The sequence below is a fragment of the Pseudophryne corroboree genome, chromosome 3 (assembly GCF_028390025.1).
Source record: "Pseudophryne corroboree isolate aPseCor3 chromosome 3, aPseCor3.hap2, whole genome shotgun sequence".
Lineage (NCBI taxonomy): Eukaryota > Metazoa > Chordata > Amphibia > Anura > Myobatrachidae > Pseudophryne > Pseudophryne corroboree.
This window is the reverse complement of record NC_086446.1, coordinates 330,432,787-330,452,504: the sequence shown is the minus strand read 5'-3', so window position 1 is coordinate 330,452,504 and position 19,718 is coordinate 330,432,787. Positions and strand designations below refer to the sequence as shown.

General features: G+C 33.9%; 21 non-coding genes across 21 annotated transcripts; all 21 read right to left on the bottom strand.

Moving 5' to 3' along the window:
• Nucleotides 1-477: 477 nt before the first annotated feature.
• On the bottom strand, nt 478-549 carry TRNAP-UGG (transfer RNA proline (anticodon UGG)). Its single transcript has one exon. It is a non-coding gene; the product is annotated as a tRNA-Pro (tRNA).
• Nucleotides 550-2,200: 1,651 nt separating this feature from the next.
• On the bottom strand, nt 2,201-2,272 carry TRNAP-UGG (transfer RNA proline (anticodon UGG)). Its single transcript has one exon. It is a non-coding gene; the product is annotated as a tRNA-Pro (tRNA).
• Nucleotides 2,273-3,923: 1,651 nt separating this feature from the next.
• On the bottom strand, nt 3,924-3,995 carry TRNAP-UGG (transfer RNA proline (anticodon UGG)). The gene has a single exon. It is a non-coding gene; the product is annotated as a tRNA-Pro (tRNA).
• Nucleotides 3,996-4,789: 794 nt separating this feature from the next.
• Nucleotides 4,790-4,861, bottom strand: TRNAP-UGG (transfer RNA proline (anticodon UGG)). The gene has a single exon. It is a non-coding gene; the product is annotated as a tRNA-Pro (tRNA).
• A 789-nt stretch (nt 4,862-5,650) lies between these two features.
• Nucleotides 5,651-5,722, bottom strand: TRNAP-UGG (transfer RNA proline (anticodon UGG)). Its single transcript has one exon. It is a non-coding gene; the product is annotated as a tRNA-Pro (tRNA).
• Nucleotides 5,723-6,511: 789 nt separating this feature from the next.
• On the bottom strand, nt 6,512-6,583 carry TRNAP-UGG (transfer RNA proline (anticodon UGG)). Its single transcript has one exon. It is a non-coding gene; the product is annotated as a tRNA-Pro (tRNA).
• Nucleotides 6,584-7,377: 794 nt separating this feature from the next.
• On the bottom strand, nt 7,378-7,449 carry TRNAP-UGG (transfer RNA proline (anticodon UGG)). The gene has a single exon. It is a non-coding gene; the product is annotated as a tRNA-Pro (tRNA).
• Nucleotides 7,450-8,238: 789 nt separating this feature from the next.
• On the bottom strand, nt 8,239-8,310 carry TRNAP-UGG (transfer RNA proline (anticodon UGG)). Its single transcript has one exon. It is a non-coding gene; the product is annotated as a tRNA-Pro (tRNA).
• Nucleotides 8,311-9,012: 702 nt separating this feature from the next.
• Nucleotides 9,013-9,084, bottom strand: TRNAP-UGG (transfer RNA proline (anticodon UGG)). The gene has a single exon. It is a non-coding gene; the product is annotated as a tRNA-Pro (tRNA).
• Nucleotides 9,085-9,874: 790 nt separating this feature from the next.
• TRNAP-UGG (transfer RNA proline (anticodon UGG)) lies at nt 9,875-9,946 on the bottom strand. Its single transcript has one exon. It is a non-coding gene; the product is annotated as a tRNA-Pro (tRNA).
• Nucleotides 9,947-10,735: 789 nt separating this feature from the next.
• TRNAP-UGG (transfer RNA proline (anticodon UGG)) lies at nt 10,736-10,807 on the bottom strand. Its single transcript has one exon. It is a non-coding gene; the product is annotated as a tRNA-Pro (tRNA).
• A 794-nt stretch (nt 10,808-11,601) lies between these two features.
• TRNAP-UGG (transfer RNA proline (anticodon UGG)) lies at nt 11,602-11,673 on the bottom strand. Its single transcript has one exon. It is a non-coding gene; the product is annotated as a tRNA-Pro (tRNA).
• Nucleotides 11,674-12,462: 789 nt separating this feature from the next.
• TRNAP-UGG (transfer RNA proline (anticodon UGG)) lies at nt 12,463-12,534 on the bottom strand. Its single transcript has one exon. It is a non-coding gene; the product is annotated as a tRNA-Pro (tRNA).
• A 794-nt stretch (nt 12,535-13,328) lies between these two features.
• Nucleotides 13,329-13,400, bottom strand: TRNAP-UGG (transfer RNA proline (anticodon UGG)). Its single transcript has one exon. It is a non-coding gene; the product is annotated as a tRNA-Pro (tRNA).
• A 789-nt stretch (nt 13,401-14,189) lies between these two features.
• On the bottom strand, nt 14,190-14,261 carry TRNAP-UGG (transfer RNA proline (anticodon UGG)). Its single transcript has one exon. It is a non-coding gene; the product is annotated as a tRNA-Pro (tRNA).
• A 794-nt stretch (nt 14,262-15,055) lies between these two features.
• Nucleotides 15,056-15,127, bottom strand: TRNAP-UGG (transfer RNA proline (anticodon UGG)). The gene has a single exon. It is a non-coding gene; the product is annotated as a tRNA-Pro (tRNA).
• A 790-nt stretch (nt 15,128-15,917) lies between these two features.
• Nucleotides 15,918-15,989, bottom strand: TRNAP-UGG (transfer RNA proline (anticodon UGG)). The gene has a single exon. It is a non-coding gene; the product is annotated as a tRNA-Pro (tRNA).
• Nucleotides 15,990-16,778: 789 nt separating this feature from the next.
• On the bottom strand, nt 16,779-16,850 carry TRNAP-UGG (transfer RNA proline (anticodon UGG)). Its single transcript has one exon. It is a non-coding gene; the product is annotated as a tRNA-Pro (tRNA).
• Nucleotides 16,851-17,644: 794 nt separating this feature from the next.
• TRNAP-UGG (transfer RNA proline (anticodon UGG)) lies at nt 17,645-17,716 on the bottom strand. Its single transcript has one exon. It is a non-coding gene; the product is annotated as a tRNA-Pro (tRNA).
• Nucleotides 17,717-18,505: 789 nt separating this feature from the next.
• Nucleotides 18,506-18,577, bottom strand: TRNAP-UGG (transfer RNA proline (anticodon UGG)). Its single transcript has one exon. It is a non-coding gene; the product is annotated as a tRNA-Pro (tRNA).
• A 794-nt stretch (nt 18,578-19,371) lies between these two features.
• Nucleotides 19,372-19,443, bottom strand: TRNAP-UGG (transfer RNA proline (anticodon UGG)). The gene has a single exon. It is a non-coding gene; the product is annotated as a tRNA-Pro (tRNA).
• Nucleotides 19,444-19,718: the final 275 nt, after the last annotated feature.

Below are 19,718 nucleotides of genomic sequence, written 5' to 3'. Positions count from 1 at the left end.
GACCCAGAAGAAAGACAAAATAAACACCTGCAATTTATTGTTGATCTTTTTGTTAGTCATAATGAGACTATTCTTTTAAGCCACTCAGGGTTACTTAGACAAAAGAAAGGTAAGAGAAAAACCTGTAATTTCATTTTGACAGTTTTTTGTTTGTCAAAATGAGACTTTTAAGCCACTCAAGGTTACTTAGACAAAATGGAATCTATAGTTTACCCAATATACCACCAAATGCTTGACATTTTACTAAGTATGCATAAGTTTATACCTGTAAAAGATGGGCTCATCCGGGATTTGTACCAGGGATCTCTCGCACCCTAAGCAAGAATTATACCCCTTGACCAACGATCCCACTGTGCATGTCTTTTTTATGTATATTAATGAAATTGTAAGTAAACCTGTTTGTATACATTAGTGAGTATTTTAAAATGCTATTAAATACTATCAGATATTAAGGACTATAAAAGTATATGAAACCATGGGCTCGTCCGGGATTTGAACCCGGGACCTCTCGCACCCAAAGCGAGAATCACACCCCTAGACCAACGAGCCAACTGCATAATAAACTCTCATTCAGATTTTACCATTTTTAAAGTAAAACTCAAATTATTTAAGAAAAAATGCAAAAAGCTGGAGCAAACACACAATTTAATTTAAATGAAGATGTAACATTTTAAAAATAACAACTTAAAACAAAAAAATGTGTATGTAGTATTGCGAAAATAATAACTTAAGGTTACTTGTTATCCAAGTATGCATATTTAAAATGTGCAGTGCCAAGATTTAGAGGTCCTAATAAAGTTTGGACTTTTTTGATAATTGGAACCTAAGACTTGTCACATACTGTGTGCAACTCAAGCATGCAGACCCAGAAGAAAGACAAAATAAACACCTGCAATTTATTGTTGATCTTTTTGTTAGTCATAATGAGACTATTCTTTTAAGCCACTCAGGGTTACTTAGACAAAAGAAAGGTAAGAGAAAAACCTGTAATTTCATTTTGACAGTTTTTTGTTTGTCAAAATGAGACTTTATAGCCACTCAAGGTTACTTAGACAAAATGGAATCTATAGTGTACCCAATATACCACCAAATGCTTGACATTTTACTAAGTTTGCATAAGTATATGCCTGTAAAAGATGGGCTCATCCGGGATTTGTACCAGGGATCTCTCGCACCCTAAGCAAGAATTATACCCCTTGACCAACGAGCCCACTGTGCATGTCTTTTTTATGTATAGTAATGAAATTGTAAGTAAACCTGTTTGTATACATTAGTGAGTATTTTAAAATGCTATTAAATACTATCAGATATTAAGGACTATAAAAGTACATGAAAACATGGGCTCGTCCGGGATTTGAACTCGGGACCTCCCACACCCAAAGCGAGAATCATACCCCTAGACCAACGAGCCAACTGCGTAATGGCTTTTCATTCAGATTTTACCATTTTTAAAGTAAAACTCAAATTATTTAAGAAAAAATGCAAAAAGCTGGAGCAAACACACAATTTCATTTAATGAAGATGTAACATTTTAAAAATAACAACTTAAAACAAAAAAATGTGTATGTAGTATTGCGAAAATAATAACTTAAGGTTACTTGTTATCCAAGTATGCATATTTAAAATGTGCAGTGCCAAGATTTAGAGGTCCCAATAAAGTTTGGACTTTTTTGATAATTAGAACCTAAGACTTGTCACATACTGTGTGCAACTCAAGCATGCAGACCCAGAAGAAAGACAAAATAAACACCTGCAATTTATTGTTGATCTTTTTGTTAGTCATAATGAGACTATTCTTTTAAGCCACTCAGGGTTACTTAGACAAAAGAAAGGTAAGAGAAAAACCTGTAATTTCATTTTGACAGTTTTTTGTTTGTCAAAATGAGACTTTTAAGCCACTCAAGGTTACTTAGACAAAATGGAATCTATAGTTTACCCAATATACCACCAAATGCTTGACATTTTACTAAGTATGCATAAGTTTATACCTGTAAAAGATGGGCTCATCCGGGATTTGTACCAGGGATCTCTCGCACCCTAAGCAAGAATTATACCCCTTGACCAACGATCCCACTGTGCATGTCTTTTTTATGTATATTAATGAAATTGTAAGTAAACCTGTTTGTATACATTAGTGAGTATTTTAAAATGCTATTAAATACTATCAGATATTAAGGACTATAAAAGTATATGAAACCATGGGCTCGTCCGGGATTTGAACCCGGGACCTCTCGCACCCAAAGCGAGAATCACACCCCTAGACCAACGAGCCAACTGCATAATAAACTCTCATTCAGATTTTACCATTTTTAAAGTAAAACTCAAATTATTTAAGAAAAAATGCAAAAAGCTGGAGCAAACACACAATTTAATTTAAATGAAGATGTAACATTTTAAAAATAACAACTTAAAACAAAAAAATGTGTATGTAGTATTGCGAAAATAATAACTTAAGGTTACTTGTTATCCAAGTATGCATATTTAAAATGTGCAGTGCCAAGATTTAGAGGTCCTAATAAAGTTTGGACTTTTTTGATAATTGGAACCTAAGACTTGTCACATACTGTGTGCAACTCAAGCATGCAGACCCAGAAGAAAGACAAAATAAACACCTGCAATTTATTGTTGATCTTTTTGTTAGTCATAATGAGACTATTCTTTTAAGCCACTCAGGGTTACTTAGACAAAAGAAAGGTAAGAGAAAAACCTGTAATTTCATTTTGACAGTTTTTTGTTTGTCAAAATGAGACTTTATAGCCACTCAAGGTTACTTAGACAAAATGGAATCTATAGTGTACCCAATATACCACCAAATGCTTGACATTTTACTAAGTTTGCATAAGTATATGCCTGTAAAAGATGGGCTCATCCGGGATTTGTACCAGGGATCTCTCGCACCCTAAGCAAGAATTATACCCCTTGACCAACGAGCCCACTGTGCATGTCTTTTTTATGTATAGTAATGAAATTGTAAGTAAACCTGTTTGTATACATTAGTGAGTATTTTAAAATGCTATTAAATACTATCAGATATTAAGGACTATAAAAGTACATGAAAACATGGGCTCGTCCGGGATTTGAACTCGGGACCTCCCACACCCAAAGCGAGAATCATACCCCTAGACCAACGAGCCAACTGCGTAATGGCTTTTCATTCAGATTTTACCATTTTTAAAGTAAAACTCAAATTATTTAAGAAAAAATGCAAAAAGCTGGAGCAAACACACAATTTCATTTAATGAAGATGTAACATTTTAAAAATAACAACTTAAAACAAAAAAATGTGTATGTAGTATTGCGAAAATAATAACTTAAGGTTACTTGTTATCCAAGTATGCATATTTAAAATGTGCAGTGCCAAGATTTAGAGGTCCCAATAAAGTTTGGACTTTTTTGATAATTAGAACCTAAGACTTGTCACATACTGTGTGCAACTCAAGCATGCAGACCCAGAAGAAAGACAAAATAAACACCTGCAATTTATTGTTGATCTTTTTGTTAGTCATAATGAGACTATTCTTTTAAGCCCCTCAGGGTTACTTAGACAAAAGAAAGGTAAGAGAAAAACCTGTGATTTCATTTTGACAGTTTTTTGTTTGTCAAAATGAGACTTTTAAGCCACTCAAGGTTACTTAGACAAAATGGAATCTATAGTTTACCCAATATACCACCAAATGCTTGACATTTTACTAAGTATGCATAAGTTTATACCTGTAAAAGATGGGCTCATCCGGGATTTGTACCAGGGATCTCTCGCACCCTAAGCAAGAATTATACCCCTTGACCAACGAGCCCACTGTGCATGTCTTTTTTATGTATATTAATGAAATTGTAAGTAAACCTGTTTGTATACATTAGTGAGTATTTTAAAATGCTATTAAATACTATCAGATATTAAGGACTATAAAAGTATATGAAACCATGGGCTCGTCCGGGATTTGAACCCGGGACCTCACGCACCCAAAGCGAGAATCATACCCCTAGACCAACGAGCCAACTGCATAATAACCTCTCATTCAGATTTTACCATTTTTAAAGTAAAACTCAAATTATTTAAGAAAAAATGCAAAAAGCTGGAGCAAACACACAATTTCATTTAATGAAGATGTAACGTTTTAAAAATAACATAACAACTTAAAACAACAAAATGTGTATGTAGTATTGCGAAAATAATAACTTAAGGTTACTTGCTATCCAAGTATGCATATTTAAAATGTGCAGTGCCAAGATTTAGAGGTCCCAATAGAGTTTGGACTTTTTTGATAGTTGGAACCTAAGACTTGTCACATACTGTGTGCAACTCAAGCATGCAGACCCAGAAGAAAGACAAAATAAACACCTGCAATTTATTGTTGATCTTTTTGTTAGTCATAATGAGACTATTCTTTTAAGCCACTCAGGGTTACTTAGACAAAAGAAAGGTAAGAGAAAAACCTGTAATTTCATTTTGACAGTTTTTTGTTTGTCAAAATGAGACTTTATAGCCACTCAAGGTTACTTAGACAAAATGGAATCTATAGTGTACCCAATATACCACCAAATGCTTGACATTTTATTAAGTTTGCATAAGTATATGCCTGTAAAAGATGGGCTCATCCGGGATTTGTACCAGGGATCTCTCGCACCCTAAGCAAGAATTATACCCCTTGACCAACGAGCCCACTGTGCATGTCTTTTTTATGTATAGTAATGAAATTGCAAGTAAACCTGTTTGTATACATTAGTGAGTATTTTAAAATGCTATTAAATACTATCAGATATTAAGGACTATAAAAGTACATGAAAACATGGGCTCGTCTGGGATTTGAACCCGGGACCTCTCGCACCCAAAGCGAGAATCATACCCCTAGACCAACGAGCCAACTGCGTAATGGCTTTTCATTCAGATTTTACCATTTTTAAAGTAAAACTCAAATTATTTAAGAAAAAATGCAAAAAGCTGGAGCAAACACACAATTTCATTTAAATGAAGATGTAACATTTTAAAAATAACAACTTAAAACAAAAAAATGTGTATGTAGTATTGCGAAAATAATAACTTAAGGTTACTTGTTATCCAAGTATGCATATTTAAAATGTGCAGTGCCAAGATTTGGAGGTCCCAATAGAGTTTGGACTTTTTTGATAGTTGGACCAAAGACTTGTCACATACTGTGTGCAACTCAAGTATGCAGACCCAGAAGAAAGACAAAATAAACACCTGCAATTTATTGTTGATCTTTTTGTTAGTCATAATGAGACTATTCTTTTAAGCCACTCAGGGTTACTTAGACAAAAGAAAGGTAAGAGAAAAACCTGTAATTTCATTTTGACAGTTTTTTGTTTGTCAAAATGAGACTTTTAAGCCACTCAAGGTACCTTAGACAAAATGGAATCTATAGTTTACCCAATATACCACCAAATGCTTGACATTTTACTAAGTATGCATAAGTATATACCTGTAAAAGATGGGCTCATCCGGGATTTGTACCAGGGATCTCTCGCACCCTAAGCAAGAATTATACCCCTTGACCAACGAGCCCACTGTGCATGTCTCTTTTATGTATAGTAATGAAATTGTAAGTAAACCTGTTTGTATACATTAGTGAGTATTTTAAAATGCTATTAAATACTATCAGATATTAAGGACTATAAAAGTACATGAAAACATGGGCTCGTCCGGGATTTGAACCCGGGACCTCCCACACCCAAAGCGAGAATCATACCCCTAGACCAACGAGCCAACTGCGTAATGGCTTTTCATTCAGATTTTACCATTTTTAAAGTAAAACTCAAATTATTTAAGAAAAAATGCAAAAAGCTGGAGCAAACACACAATTTCATTTAATGAAGATGTAACATTTTAAAAATAACAACTTAAAACAAAAAAATGTGTATGTAGTATTGCGAAAATAATAACTTAAGGTTACTTGTTATCCAAGTATGCATATTTAAAATGTGCAGTGCCAAGATTTAGAGGTCCCAATAAAGTTTGGACTTTTTTGATAATTAGAACCTAAGACTTGTCACATACTGTGTGCAACTCAAGCATGCAGACCCAGAAGAAAGACAAAATAAACACCTGCAATTTATTGTTGATCTTTTTGTTAGTCATAATGAGACTATTCTTTTAAGCCACTCAGGGTTACTTAGACAAAAGAAAGGTAAGAGAAAAACCTGTAATTTCATTTTGACAGTTTTTTGTTTGTCAAAATGAGACTTTTAAGCCACTCAAGGTTACTTAGACAAAATGGAATCTATAGTTTACCCAATATACCACCAAATGCTTGACATTTTACTAAGTATGCATAAGTTTATACCTGTAAAAGATGGGCTCATCCGGGATTTGTACCAGGGATCTCTCGCACCCTAAGCAAGAATTATACCCCTTGACCAACGATCCCACTGTGCATGTCTTTTTTATGTATATTAATGAAATTGTAAGTAAACCTGTTTGTATACATTAGTGAGTATTTTAAAATGCTATTAAATACTATCAGATATTAAGGACTATAAAAGTATATGAAACCATGGGCTCGTCCGGGATTTGAACCCGGGACCTCTCGCACCCAAAGCGAGAATCATACCCCTAGACCAACGAGCCAACTGCGTAATAAACTCTCATTCAGATTTTACCATTTTTAAAGTAAAACTCAAATTATTTAAGAAAAAATGCAAAAAGCTGGAGCAAACACACAATTTCATTTAATGAAGATGTAACCTTTTAAAAATAACATAACAACCTAAAACAACAAAATGTGTATGTAGTATTGCGAAAATAATAACTTAAGGTTACTTGCTATCCAAGTATGCATATTTAAAATGTGCAGTGCCAAGATTTAGAGGTCCCAATAGAGTTTGGACTTTTTTGATAGTTGGAACCTAAGACTTGTCACATACTGTTTGCAACTCAAGCATGCAGACCCAGAAGAAAGACAAAATAAACACCTGCAATTTATTGTTGATCTTTTTGTTAGTCATAATGAGACTATTCTTTTAAGCCACTCAGGGTTACTTAGACAAAAGAAAGGTAAGAGAAAAACCTGTAATTTCATTTTGACAGTTTTTTGTTTGTCAAAATGAGACTTTATAGCCACTCAAGGTTACTTAGACAAAATGGAATCTATAGTGTACCCAATATACCACCAAATGCTTGACATTTTACTAAGTTTGCATAAGTATATGCCTGTAAAAGATGGGCTCATCCGGGATTTGTACCAGGGATCTCTCGCACCCTAAGCAAGAATTATACCCCTTGACCAACGAGCCCACTGTGCATGTCTTTTTTATGTATAGTAATGAAATTGTAAGTAAACCTGTTTGTATACATTAGTGAGTATTTTAAAATGCTATTAAATACTATCAGATATTAAGGACTATAAAAGTACATGAAAACATGGGCTCGTCCGGGATTTGAACCCGGGACCTCCCACACCCAAAGCGAGAATCATACCCCTAGACCAACGAGCCAACTGCGTAATGGCTTTTCATTCAGATTTTACCATTTTTAAAGTAAAACTCAAATTATTTAAGAAAAAATGCAAAAAGCTGGAGCAAACACACAATTTCATTTAATGAAGATGTAACATTTTAAAAATAACAACTTAAAACAAAAAAATGTGTATGTAGTATTGCGAAAATAATAACTTAAGGTTACTTGTTATCCAAGTATGCATATTTAAAATGTGCAGTGCCAAGATTTAGAGGTCCCAATAAAGTTTGGACTTTTTTGATAATTAGAACCTAAGACTTGTCACATACTGTGTGCAACTCAAGCATGCAGACCCAGAAGAAAGACAAAATAAACACCTGCAATTTATTGTTGATCTTTTTGTTAGTCATAATGAGACTATTCTTTTAAGCCACTCAGGGTTACTTAGACAAAAGAAAGGTAAGAGAAAAACCTGTAATTTCATTTTGACAGTTTTTTGTTTGTCAAAATGAGACTTTTAAGCCACTCAAGGTTACTTAGACAAAATGGAATCTATAGTTTACCCAATATACCACCAAATGCTTGACATTTTACTAAGTATGCATAAGTTTATACCTGTAAAAGATGGGCTCATCCGGGATTTGTACCAGGGATCTCTCGCACCCTAAGCAAGAATTATACCCCTTGACCAACGATCCCACTGTGCATGTCTTTTTTATGTATATTAATGAAATTGTAAGTAAACCTGTTTGTATACATTAGTGAGTATTTTAAAATGCTATTAAATACTATCAGATATTAAGGACTATAAAAGTATATGAAACCATGGGCTCGTCCGGGATTTGAACCCGGGACCTCTCGCACCCAAAGCGAGAATCACACCCCTAGACCAACGAGCCAACTGCATAATAAACTCTCATTCAGATTTTACCATTTTTAAAGTAAAACTCAAATTATTTAAGAAAAAATGCAAAAAGCTGGAGCAAACACACAATTTCATTTAATGAAGATGTAACCTTTTAAAAATAACATAACAACTTAAAACAACAAAATGTGTATGTAGTATTGCGAAAATAATAACTTAAGGTTACTTGCTATCCAAGTATGCATATTTAAAATGTGCTGTGCCAAGATTTAGAGGTCCCAATAGAGTTTGGACTTTTTTGATAGTTGGAACCTAAGACTTGTCACATACTGTGTGCAACTCAAGCATGCAGACCCAGAAGAAAGACAAAATAAACACCTGCAATTTATTGTTGATCTTTTTGTTAGTCATAATGAGACTATTCTTTTAAGCCACTCAGGGTTACTTAGACAAAATGGAATCTATAGTGTACCCAATATACCACCAAATGCTTGACATTTTATTAAGTTTGCATAAGTATATGCCTGTAAAAGATGGGCTCATCCGGGATTTGTACCAGGGATCTCTCGCACCCTAAGCAAGAATTATACCCCTTGACCAACGAGCCCACTGTGCATGTCTTTTTTATGTATAGTAATGAAATTGTAAGTAAACCTGTTTGTATACATTAGTGAGTATTTTAAAATGCTATTAAATACTATCAGATATTAAGGACTATAAAAGTACATGAAAACATGGGCTCGTCTGGGATTTGAACCCGGGATCTCTCGCACCCAAAGCGAGAATCATACCCCTAGACCAACGAGCCAACTGCATAATGGCTTTTCATTCAGATTTTACCATTTTTAAAGTAAAACTCAAATTATTTAAGAAAAAATGCAAAAAGCTGGAGCAAACACACAATTTAATTTAAATGAAGATGTAACATTTTAAAAATAACAACTTAAAACAAAAAAATGTGTATGTAGTATTGCGAAAATAATAACTTAAGGTTACTTGTTATCCAAGTATGCATATTTAAAATGTGCAGTGCCAAGATTTAGAGGTCCTAATAAAGTTTGGACTTTTTTGATAATTGGAACCTAAGACTTGTCACATACTGTGTGCAACTCAAGCATGCAGACCCAGAAGAAAGACAAAATAAACACCTGCAATTTATTGTTGATCTTTTTGTTAGTCATAATGAGACTATTCTTTTAAGCCACTCAGGGTTACTTAGACAAAAGAAAGGTAAGAGAAAAACCTGTAATTTCATTTTGACAGTTTTTTGTTTGTCAAAATGAGACTTTTAAGCCACTCAAGGTACCTTAGACAAAATGGAATCTATAGTTTACCCAATATACCACCAAATGCTTGACATTTTACTAAGTATGCATAAGTATATACCTGTAAAAGATGGGCTCATCTGGGATTTGTACCAGGGATCTCTCGCACCCTAAGCAAGAATTATACCCCTTGACCAACGAGCCCACTGTGCATGTCTTTTTTATGTATAGTAATGAAATTGTAAGTAAACCTGTTTGTATACATTAGTGAGTATTTTAAAATGCTATTAAATACTATCAGATATTAAGGACTATAAAAGTACATGAAAACATGGGCTCGTCCGGGATTTGAACCCGGGACCTCCCACACCCAAAGCGAGAATCATACCCCTAGACCAACGAGCCAACTGCGTAATGGCTTTTCATTCAGATTTTACCATTTTTAAAGTAAAACTCAAATTATTTAAGAAAAAATGCAAAAAGCTGGAGCAAACACACAATTTCATTTAATGAAGATGTAACATTTTAAAAATAACAACTTAAAACGAAAAAATGTGTATGTAGTATTGCGAAAATAATAACTTAAGGTTACTTGTTATCCAAGTATGCATATTTAAAATGTGCAGTGCCAAGATTTAGAGGTCCCAATAAAGTTTGGACTTTTTTGATAATTAGAACCTAAGACTTGTCACATACTGTGTGCAACTCAAGCATGCAGACCCAGAAGAAAGACAAAATAAACACCTGCAATTTATTGTTGATCTTTTTGTTAGTCATAATGAGACTATTCTTTTAAGCCACTCAGGGTTACTTAGACAAAAGAAAGGTAAGAGAAAAACCTGTAATTTCATTTTGACAGTTTTTTGTTTGTCAAAATGAGACTTTTAAGCCACTCAAGGTTACTTAGACAAAATGGAATCTATAGTTTACCCAATATACCACCAAATGCTTGACATTTTACTAAGTATGCATAAGTTTATACCTGTAAAAGATGGGCTCATCCGGGATTTGTACCAGGGATCTCTCGCACCCTAAGCAAGAATTATACCCCTTGACCAACGATCCCACTGTGCATGTCTTTTTTATGTATATTAATGAAATTGTAAGTAAACCTGTTTGTATACATTAGTGAGTATTTTAAAATGCTATTAAATACTATCAGATATTAAGGACTATAAAAGTATATGAAACCATGGGCTCGTCCGGGATTTGAACCCGGGACCTCTCGCACCCAAAGCGAGAATCATACCCCTAGACCAACGAGCCAACTGCATAATAAACTCTCATTCAGATTTTACCATTTTTAAAGTAAAACTCAAATTATTTAAGAAAAAATGCAAAAAGCTGGAGCAAACACACAATTTCATTTAATGAAGATGTAACGTTTTAAAAATAACATAACAACTTAAAACAACAAAATGTGTATGTAGTATTGCGAAAATAATAACTTAAGGTTACTTGCTATCCAAGTATGCATATTTAAAATGTGCAGTGCCAAGATTTAGAGGTCCCAATAGAGTTTGGACTTTTTTGATAGTTGGAACCTAAGACTTGTCACATACTGTGTGCAACTCAAGCATGCAGACCCAGAAGAAAGACAAAATAAACACCTGCAATTTATTGTTGATCTTTTTGTTAGTCATAATGAGACTATTCTTTTAAGCCACTCAGGGTTACTTAGACAAAAGAAAGGTAAGAGAAAAACCTGTAATTTCATTTTGACAGTTTTTTGTTTGTCAAAATGAGACTTTATAGCCACTCAAGGTTACTTAGACAAAATGGAATCTATAGTGTACCCAATATACCACCAAATGCTTGACATTTTACTAAGTATGCATAAGTATATACCTGTAAAAGATGGGCTCATCCGGGATTTGTACCAGGGATCTCTCGCACCCTAAGCAAGAATTATACCCCTTGACCAACGAGCCCACTGTGCATGTCTTTTTTATGTATAGTAATGAAATTGTAAGTAAACCTGTTTGTATACATTAGTGAGTATTTTAAAATGCTATTAAATACTATCAGATATTAAGGACTATAAAAGTACATGAAAACATGGGCTCGTGCGGGATTTGAACCCGGGACCTCCCACACCCAAAGCGAGAATCATACCCCTAGACCAACGAGCCAACTGCGTAATGGCTTTTCATTCAGATTTTACCATTTTTAAAGTAAAACTCAAATTATTTAAGAAAAAATGCAAAAAGCTGGAGCAAACACACAATTTCATTTAATGAAGATGTAACATTTTAAAAATAACAACTTAAAACAAAAAAATGTGTATGTAGTATTGCGAAAATAATAACTTAAGGTTACTTGTTATCCAAGTATGCATATTTAAAATGTGCAGTGCCAAGATTTAGAGGTCCCAATAAAGTTTGGACTTTTTTGATAATTAGAACCTAAGACTTGTCACATACTGTGTGCAACTCAAGCATGCAGACCCAGAAGAAAGACAAAATAAACACCTGCAATTTATTGTTGATCTTTTTGTTAGTCATAATGAGACTATTCTTTTAAGCCACTCAGGGTTACTTAGACAAAAGAAAGGTAAGAGAAAAACCTGTAATTTCATTTTGACAGTTTTTTGTTTGTCAAAATGAGACTTTTAAGCCACTCAAGGTTACTTAGACAAAATGGAATCTATAGTTTACCCAATATACCACCAAATGCTTGACATTTTACTAAGTATGCATAAGTTTATACCTGTAAAAGATGGGCTCATCCGGGATTTGTACCAGGGATCTCTCGCACCCTAAGCAAGAATTATACCCCTTGACCAACGATCCCACTGTGCATGTCTTTTTTATGTATATTAATGAAATTGTAAGTAAACCTGTTTGTATACATTAGTGAGTATTTTAAAATGCTATTAAATACTATCAGATATTAAGGACTATAAAAGTATATGAAACCATGGGCTCGTCCGGGATTTGAACCCGGGACCTCTCGCACCCAAAGCGAGAATCATACCCCTAGACCAACGAGCCAACTGCATAATAAACTCTCATTCAGATTTTACCATTTTTAAAGTAAAACTCAAATTATTTAAGAAAAAATGCAAAAAGCTGGAGCAAACACACAATTTCATTTAATGAAGATGTAACCTTTTAAAAATAACATAACAACCTAAAACAACAAAATGTGTATGTAGTATTGCGAAAATAATAACTTAAGGTTACTTGCTATCCAAGTATGCATATTTAAAATGTGCAGTGCCAAGATTTAGAGGTCCCAATAGAGTTTGGACTTTTTTGATAGTTGGAACCTAAGACTTGTCACATACTGTTTGCAACTCAAGCATGCAGACCCAGAAGAAAGACAAAATAAACACCTGCAATTTATTGTTGATCTTTTTGTTAGTCATAATGAGACTATTCTTTTAAGCCACTCAGGGTTACTTAGACAAAAGAAAGGTAAGAGAAAAACCTGTAATTTCATTTTGACAGTTTTTTGTTTGTCAAAATGAGACTTTATAGCCACTCAAGGTTACTTAGACAAAATGGAATCTATAGTGTACCCAATATACCACCAAATGCTTGACATTTTACTAAGTTTGCATAAGTATATGCCTGTAAAAGATGGGCTCATCCGGGATTTGTACCAGGGATCTCTCGCACCCTAAGCAAGAATTATACCCCTTGACCAACGAGCCCACTGTGCATGTCTTTTTTATGTATAGTAATGAAATTGTAAGTAAACCTGTTTGTATACATTAGTGAGTATTTTAAAATGCTATTAAATACTATCAGATATTAAGGACTGTAAAAGTACATGAAAACATGGGCTCGTCCGGGATTTGAACCCGGGACCTCCCACACCCAAAGCGAGAATCATACCCCTAGACCAACGAGCCAACTGCGTAATGGCTTTTCATTCAGATTTTACCATTTTTAAAGTAAAACTCAAATTATTTAAGAAAAAATGCAAAAAGCTGGAGCAAACACACAATTTCATTTAATGAAGATGTAACATTTTAAAAATAACAACTTAAAACAAAAAAATGTGTATGTAGTATTGCGAAAATAATAACTTAAGGTTACTTGTTATCCAAGTATGCATATTTAAAATGTGCAGTGCCAAGATTTAGAGGTCCCAATAAAGTTTGGACTTTTTTGATAATTAGAACCTAAGACTTGTCACATACTGTGTGCAACTCAAGCATGCAGACCCAGAAGAAAGACAAAATAAACACCTGCAATTTATTGTTGATCTTTTTGTTAGTCATAATGAGACTATTCTTTTAAGCCACTCAGGGTTACTTAGACAAAAGAAAGGTAAGAGAAAAACCTGTAATTTCATTTTGACAGTTTTTTGTTTGTCAAAATGAGACTTTTAAGCCACTCAAGGTTACTTAGACAAAATGGAATCTATAGTTTACCCAATATACCACCAAATGCTTGACATTTTACTAAGTATGCATAAGTTTATACCTGTAAAAGATGGGCTCATCCGGGATTTGTACCAGGGATCTCTCGCACCCTAAGCAAGAATTATACCCCTTGACCAACGATCCCACTGTGCATGTCTTTTTTATGTATATTAATGAAATTGTAAGTAAACCTGTTTGTATACATTAGTGAGTATTTTAAAATGCTATTAAATACTATCAGATATTAAGGACTATAAAAGTATATGAAACCATGGGCTCGTCCGGGATTTGAACCCGGGACCTCTCGCACCCAAAGCGAGAATCACACCCCTAGACCAACGAGCCATCTGCATAATAAACTCTCATTCAGATTTTACCATTTTTAAAGTAAAACTCAAATTATTTAAGAAAAAATGCAAAAAGCTGGAGCAAACACACAATTTCATTTAATGAAGATGTAACCTTTTAAAAATAACATAACAACTTAAAACAACAAAATGTGTATGTAGTATTGCGAAAATAATAACTTAAGGTTACTTGCTATCCAAGTATGCATATTTAAAATGTGCTGTGCCAAGATTTAGAGGTCCCAATAGAGTTTGGACTTTTTTGATAGTTGGAACCTAAGACTTGTCACATACTGTGTGCAACTCAAGCATGCAGACCCAGAAGAAAGACAAAATAAACACCTGCAATTTATTGTTGATCTTTTTGTTAGTCATAATGAGACTATTCTTTTAAGCCACTCAGGGTTACTTAGACAAAAGAAAGGTAAGAGAAAAACCTGTAATTTCATTTTGACAGTTTTTTGTTTGTCAAAATGAGACTTTATAGCCACTCAAGGTAACTTAGACAAAATGGAATCTATAGTGTACCCAATATACCACCAAATGCTTGACATTTTATTAAGTTTGCATAAGTATATGCCTGTAAAAGATGGGCTCATCCGGGATTTGTACCAGGGATCTCTCGCACCCTAAGCAAGAATTATACCCCTTGACCAACGAGCCCACTGTGCATGTCTTTTTTACGTATAGTAATGAAATTGTAAGTAAACCTGTTTGTATACATTAGTGAGTATTTTAAAATGCTATTAAATACTATCAGATATTAAGGACTATAAAAGTACATGAAAACATGGGCTCGTCTGGGATTTGAACCCGGGACCTCTCGCACCCAAAGCGAGAATCATACCCCTAGACCAACGAGCCAACTGCGTAATGGCTTTTCATTCAGATTTTACCATTTTTAAAGTAAAACTCAAATTATTTAAGAAAAAATGCAAAAAGCTGGAGCAAACACACAATTTAATTTAAATGAAGATGTAACATTTTAAAAATAACAACTTAAAACAAAAAAATGTGTATGTAGTATTGCGAAAATAATAACTTAAGGTTACTTGTTATCCAAGTATGCATATTTAAAATGTGCAGTGCCAAGATTTAGAGGTCCTAATAAAGTTTGGACTTTTTTGATAATTGGAACCTAAGACTTGTCACATACTGTGTGCAACTCAAGCATGCAGACCCAGAAGAAAGACAAAATAAACACCTGCAATTTATTGTTGATCTTTTTGTTAGTCATAATGAGACTATTCTTTTAAGCCACTCAGGGTTACTTAGACAAAAGAAAGGTAAGAGAAAAACCTGTAATTTCATTTTGACAGTTTTTTGTTTGTCAAAATGAGACTTTTAAGCCACTCAAGGTACCTTAGACAAAATGGAATCTATAGTTTACCCAATATACCACCAAATGCTTGACATTTTACTAAGTATGCATAAGTATATACCTGTAAAAGATGGGCTCATCCGGGATTTGTACCAGGGATCTCTCGCACCCTAAGCAAGAATTATACCCCTTGACCAACGAGCCCACTGTGCATGTCTTTTTTATGTATAGTAATGAAATTGTAAGTAAACCTGTTTGTATACATTAGTGAGTATTTTAAAATGCTATTAAATACTATCAGATATTAAGGACTATAAAAGTACATGAAAACATGGGCTCGTCCGGGATTTGAACCCGGGACCTCCCACACCCAAAGCGAGAATCATACCCCTAGACCAACGAGCCAACTGCGTAATGGCTTTTCATTCAGATTTTACCATTTTTAAAGTAAAACTCAAATTATTTAAGAAAAAATGCAAAAAGCTGGAGCAAACACACAATTTCATTTAATGAAGATGTAACATTTTAAAAATAACAACTTAAAACAAAAAAATGTGTATGTAGTATTGCGAAAATAATAACTTAAGGTTACTTGTTATCCAAGTATGCATATTTAAAATGTGCAGTGCCAAGATTTAGAGGTCCCAATAAAGTTTGGACTTTTTTGATAATTAGAACCTAAGACTTGTCACATACTGTGTGCAACTCAAGCATGCAGACCCAGAAGAAAGACAAAATAAACACCTGCAATTTATTGTTGATCTTTTTGTTAGTCATAATGAGACTATTCTTTTAAGCCACTCAGGGTTACTTAGACAAAAGAAAGGTAAGAGAAAAACCTGTAATTTCATTTTGACAGTTTTTTGTTTGTCAAAATGAGACTTTTAAGCCACTCAAGGTTACTTAGACAAAATGGAATCTATAGTTTACCCAATATACCACCAAATGCTTGACATTTTACTAAGTATGCATAAGTTTATACCTGTAAAAGATGGGCTCATCCGGGATTTGTACCAGGGATCTCTCGCACCCTAAGCAAGAATTATACCCCTTGACCAACGATCCCACTGTGCATGTCTTTTTTATGTATATTAATGAAATTGTAAGTAAACCTGTTTGTATACATTAGTGAGTATTTTAAAATGCTATTAAATACTATCAGATATTAAGGACTATAAAAGTATATGAAACCATGGGCTCGTCCGGGATTTGAACCCGGGACCTCTCGCACCCAAAGCGAGAATCATACCCCTAGACCAACGAGCCAACTGCGTAATAAACTCTCATTCAGATTTTACCATTTTTAAAGTAAAACTCAAATTATTTAAGAAAAAATGCAAAAAGCTGGAGCAAACACACAATTTCATTTAATGAAGATGTAACCTTTTAAAAATAACATAACAACCTAAAACAACAAAATGTGTATGTAGTATTGCGAAAATAATAACTTAAGGTTACTTGCTATCCAAGTATGCATATTTAAAATGTGCAGTGCCAAGATTTAGAGGTCCCAATAGAGTTTGGACTTTTTTGATAGTTGGAACCTAAGACTTGTCACATACTGTTTGCAACTCAAGCATGCAGACCCAGAAGAAAGACAAAATAAACACCTGCAATTTATTGTTGATCTTTTTGTTAGTCATAATGAGACTATTCTTTTAAGCCACTCAGGGTTACTTAGACAAAAGAAAGGTAAGAGAAAAACCTGTAATTTCATTTTGACAGTTTTTTGTTTGTCAAAATGAGACTTTATAGCCACTCAAGGTTACTTAGACAAAATGGAATCTATAGTGTACCCAATATACCACCAAATGCTTGACATTTTACTAAGTTTGCATAAGTATATGCCTGTAAAAGATGGGCTCATCCGGGATTTGTACCAGGGATCTCTCGCACCCTAAGCAAGAATTATACCCCTTGACCAACGAACCCACTGTGCATGTCTTTTTTATGTATAGTAATGAAATTGTAAGTAAACCTGTTTGTATACATTAGTGAGTATTTTAAAATGCTATTAAATACTATCAGATATTAAGGACTATAAAAGTACATGAAAACATGGGCTCGTCCGGGATTTGAACCCGGGACCTCCCACACCCAAAACGAGAATCATACCCCTAGACCAACGAGCCAACTGCGTAATGGCTTTTCATTCAGATTTTACCATTTTTAAAGTAAAACTCAAATTATTTAAGAAAAAATGCAAAAAGCTGGAGCAAACACACAATTTCATTTAATGAAGATGTAACATTTTAAAAATAACAACTTAAAACAAAAAAATGTGTATGTAGTATTGCGAAAATAATAACTTAAGGTTACTTGTTATCCAAGTATGCATATTTAAAATGTGCAGTGCCAAGATTTAGAGGTCCCAATAAAGTTTGGACTTTTTTGATAATTAGAACCTAAGACTTGTCACATACTGTGTGCAACTCAAGCATGCAGACCCAGAAGAAAGACAAAATAAACACCTGCAATTTATTGTTGATCTTTTTGTTAGTCATAATGAGACTATTCTTTTAAGCCACTCAGGGTTACTTAGACAAAAGAAAGGTAAGAGAAAAACCTGTAATTTCATTTTGACAGTTTTTTGTTTGTCAAAATGAGACTTTTAAGCCACTCAAGGTTACTTAGACAAAATGGAATCTATAGTTTACCCAATATACCACCAAATGCTTGACATTTTACTAAGTATGCATAAGTTTATACCTGTAAAAGATGGGCTCATCCGGGATTTGTACCAGGGATCTCTCGCACCCTAAGCAAGAATTATACCCCTTGACCAACGATCCCACTGTGCATGTCTTTTTTATGTATATTAATGAAATTGTAAGTAAACCTGTTTGTATACATTAGTGAGTATTTTAAAATGCTATTAAATACTATCAGATATTAAGGACTATAAAAGTATATGAAACCATGGGCTCGTCCGGGATTTGAACCCGGGACCTCTCGCACCCAAAGCGAGAATCACACCCCTAGACCAACGAGCCAACTGCATAATAAACTCTCATTCAGATTTTACCATTTTTAAAGTAAAACTCAAATTATTTAAGAAAAAATGCAAAAAGCTGGAGCAAACACACAATTTCATTTAATGAAGATGTAACCTTTTAAAAATAACATAACAACTTAAAACAACAAAATGTGTATGTAGTATTGCGAAAATAATAACTTAAGGTTACTTGCTATCCAAGTATGCATATTTAAAATGTGCTGTGCCAAGATTTAGAGGTCCCAATAGAGTTTGGACTTTTTTGATAGTTGGAACCTAAGACTTGTCACATACTGTGTGCAACTCAAGCATGCAGACCCAGAAGAAAGACAAAATAAACACCTGCAATTTATTGTTGATCTTTTTGTTAGTCATAATGAGACTATTCTTTTAAGCCACTCAGGGTTACTAAGACAAAAGAAAGGTAAGAGAAAAACCTGTAATTTCATTTTGACAGTTTTTTGTTTGTCAAAATGAGACTTTATAGCCACTCAAGGTTACTTAGACAAAATGGAATCTATAGTGTACCCAATATACCACCAAATGCTTGACATTTTATTAAGTTTGCATAAGTATATGCCTGTAAAAGATGGGCTCATCCGGGATTTGTACCAGGGATCTCTCGCACCCTAAGCAAGAATTATACCCCTTGACCAACGAGCCCACTGTGCATGTCTTTTTTATGTATAGTAATGAAATTGTAAGTAAACCTGTTTGTATACATTAGTGAGTATTTTAAAATGCTATTAAATACTATCAGATATTAAGGACTATAAAAGTACATGAAAACATGGGCTCGTTTGGGATTTGAACCCGGGACCTCTCGCACCCAAAGCGAGAATCATACCCCTAGACCAACGAGCCAACTGCGTAATGGCTTTTCATTCAGATTTTACCATTTTTAAAGTAAAACTCAAATTATTTAAGAAAAAATGCAAAAAGCTGGAGCAAACACACAATTTAATTTAAATGAAGATGTAACATTTTAAAAATAACAACTTAAAACAAAAAAATGTGTATGTAGTATTGCGAAAATAATAACTTAAGGTTACTTGTTATCCAAGTATGCATATTTAAAATGTGCAGTGCCAAGATTTAGAGGTCCTAATAAAGTTTGGACTTTTTTGATAATTGGAACC